Source organism: Chrysochloris asiatica, unplaced genomic scaffold, assembly GCF_000296735.1.
Source record: "Chrysochloris asiatica unplaced genomic scaffold, ChrAsi1.0 scaffold00050, whole genome shotgun sequence".
Classification (NCBI taxonomy): Eukaryota; Metazoa; Chordata; class Mammalia; order Afrosoricida; family Chrysochloridae; genus Chrysochloris; species Chrysochloris asiatica.
The window spans coordinates 229,013-232,276 of NW_006408568.1; the positions used below are offsets into that span (position 1 = coordinate 229,013).

The window sequence follows — 3,264 nt, forward strand, 5'->3', positions numbered from 1 at the left end:
ATTGTTAAGTGCCATCAAGTTGATTCCAACTCATAATAACCCTGTACAGGGTTTCTGAGGAGCAGCTGATGGGTTTGATCCACCGACCTTGTGGTTTGCATCCCAGTGCTGATCCTACAGCACCACACCAGGGCCAATTAACTGGTAATCCCTAGAGTTCACAGTGGCTACATTTTTCTGAAGTAGATTACCAGGCCATCTTCAGAAACACTTCCAGGTGAACTCAGTTAGCAGCCAAGTTGCGGATTAACTTCTCTGTCAACTGTTTGAATCACCCAGGAACTATAGGGCTATAAACACTTTGTAATCAAGCTTTTCCTGAACTGATATAGCTCATTTTGTCAGATATATGTAGATTTCTAGTAGCATAGTGGTTATGAATCGGGCTGCTAACACTAAGGTAAGCAGTTCAAAACTACTAAGTGGTTCCGTGGGAGAAAGATGAGGCTTTCTGCTCCCGTAAAGATTTACAGCCTCGGAAATCCGGTGCAGGGTCACTATGAGTCGGAACCGACTCCATGGTACTTAACAACAACAACATGTAGATTTCAGAGCACAAATCCCTGAAAATCTGAGTATCTTCGCTATCACATGTCTCAGAGCAGAAGAACCACTTACCTCCAAGGATAGGGGGAGATTTCCTCTCACCTGCAGAGAAGAGAACAGAAGGAAAAGGAAGCCATGGATCAGGTAACCTGGAAATCCATCAGGTCACACCTAACTTCTCTGTCAACTGTTTGAATCACCCAGGAGCTATAGGGCTATACGCACTTTGTAATCAAGCTTTTCCTGTACTGATATAGCTCATTTTGTCAGATATATGTACATTCCAGAGCACAAGTCCCTGAACATCTGAGTGTCTTCTCTATCACATGCCTCAGAGCAGAACCACCTACCTCCAAGTGTAAGAGGAGATTCACTCTCACCTGAAAAGAAGAAAAGGAAAATGAAACCACGGAAGGGGGTAGCCTGGAAAAACCATCAGGTCACACCTACCATCACTGGTGCTCCCCTCTTCCCCAAATCCCAGGAGACAAAATCACAGTCTCCAAAGCCAGAGCATGAGGCAGTAGGTCCTCCCAGAAAGTGCTTCCAGAGATGACCTTACACATTCTTCAACTTTAGACCATTCTCATACCCAGTCACTCACCAGAACACCTCACTCCAGCATCCTCTTCATGTTTGCAGTCGTTCTGCCCCCAGGGCTGTGCAGCACAGGCCCAGAGAGAAGACTCCTTGCCTCTGCACTGTACCTCATCCAACCAGATGCTCCCATTTCCTGGGCCAAATGCAGCCTTCTGCAGGGCTTCCAAGGCAGAGCCACAGCCCAGCTGCTGACACACCACCTCAGCCTCGGCCAGGCTCCAGGAGTCATCACACACAGTGCCCCAGGAGTCTTCATGCCAAACCTCCACTCTCCCTGAGCACGTGGTGTTTCCTCCCCTGAGTCTGAGCTTCTCTTTCTCTGAAAGGCAGTAATTTTCTGAGTCAGCTGTGGGGAGGGAGGAGCCCTTGACAACCAATAACGAAGGTGGGAGGGGAGAAGTACCTGTGCAGGGGTCAGCAGTGGGACAGCTCTTGGGCTTCTTTCCTGAAGACACAGAAAATGGGGAGACTCTGGATCAGGGGGAGCTGGGAGCCATCAAGTGGTCACCAGGTTTGACTGTTTCAGCACAACAGGAAGGAGCACAGGGAAGTCAGAGCTTCGTATTTCCCTTCAACAGATGAACAACTGAGACATACATTTAAAAACCAGTTGCCATCAATTCTGACACCTGAAGACCTGATGTTGTGTCAGAGTAGAACTGGGCTTCACAGGGTTTTCAGTGACTGAGTTTTTGTAAGTATAATGCCAAGCCTTTCTTCTGAGACCCTCTGGGTAGACTCAAACTACAAGCCTTTCTGTTAGCAGTTTAGTGTGCTAACCATTTACACCACCAAAGGACTCTGAGATATATACTGGTACTGATGGCTCTTATACTGGTGTTTGTTTTTCCTCTTTTATTTTTCTGAGCTTTAACTTCATTGGTAAAAGAAAAATTATATTTCCCTCTGACTCATGAAAGCAAACAGAATTTTGTATTGTAGAGCTCTGACTTCATTGCCAAGGAGTCCTGGTGTGGCAATGTGGGATAAAGCACTGGACCGCAAGGTCAGTTTGAACTGCAAGGTCGGTGGTTCAAACTCACCAGCTGCTCCTTGAAAACCCCATACAGGGTTACTATCAGTCGGAACCAACTCAGTGACACTTAACAACAACTGCATAATGCTTAAGGACTCCTTCTAATGTAGTGGGTTATGCATTGGGCTGCTAACCACATGGTCTACAGTTCGAATTCACCAGCCACTCTAAGGGAGAAAAATGAGGCTTTCTGCTCCCATAAATATTTATAGCCTCAGAAACCCTCTACAGGGTTACTATAAGTAGAAATCGACTCAACAACATGCAGCAGCAGCACCATAATGCTTGGTAAATGTTCATTCAGCCCATCTCTAGTCTTCCTTATTTGAGGCAGTAAGTTCCCATGAACAGGATTTAAGGTCCATAGCACAAAGTCAGGATGGTCATATCTTCTATTCACTCTCACATGTTCTAGTCCTTTTGTGACTGAATTATTTTCTGCTTTGAATTTTTTTTATTAATACTGTGTGCTTCCAATAATGCAAGTCATGCTGAAATCAAGGAATAAAAATTTTTTGAGATGATATATATTTTGATACAATTATGTGGGACACATATCTCAAGTGAATTCTTATGGTAGGGCTGGTGGGGTGAGACCTGTTTCCTCAGATTCACACAGTTACACACGTCCCACATATTACAACGAGGATACCTGCTTCCCAAGACATCTGAGAGGCTGAAAGTATTAGTGGGCAGTATAGGTCCGTCAGGCCTGATGACTCTTTTCTTATTTTTCAGAAAACATTGGATTTGGGGGTTCAAGAATTGATATTCTCAATAAATAAATAATTTATTTGTAGGCTTAACCTGAAATTTAAGCCATACGATAAAAATACGAATTTGTGTAAAGAAACACATAGATGGTATAGTTCACCCAAGTTCAGATAAGTAACTCACCCTCACAAACAATGTAAGCTGCTTCTTTCTGAGAGCATGATCTGTTGTTCCAAGGATCAGAAAGACACTGCCACAGGGTGGAGTCACTTTTCTGACACTGGATTCCATCCACCCACAGGGGCTGAGACACTGTCCTGATACCAGCAGAAGGGTTGAGTTCTCCAGTGTCCCCACAACCCAACTGT

General features: G+C 44.8%; 1 pseudogene; it reads right to left on the bottom strand.

Annotated features, from left to right (window-relative positions):
• The window catches only part of LOC102842105, a 17,929-nt pseudogene that overhangs the window by 5,208 nt on the left and 9,457 nt on the right, over positions 1-3,264 (bottom strand).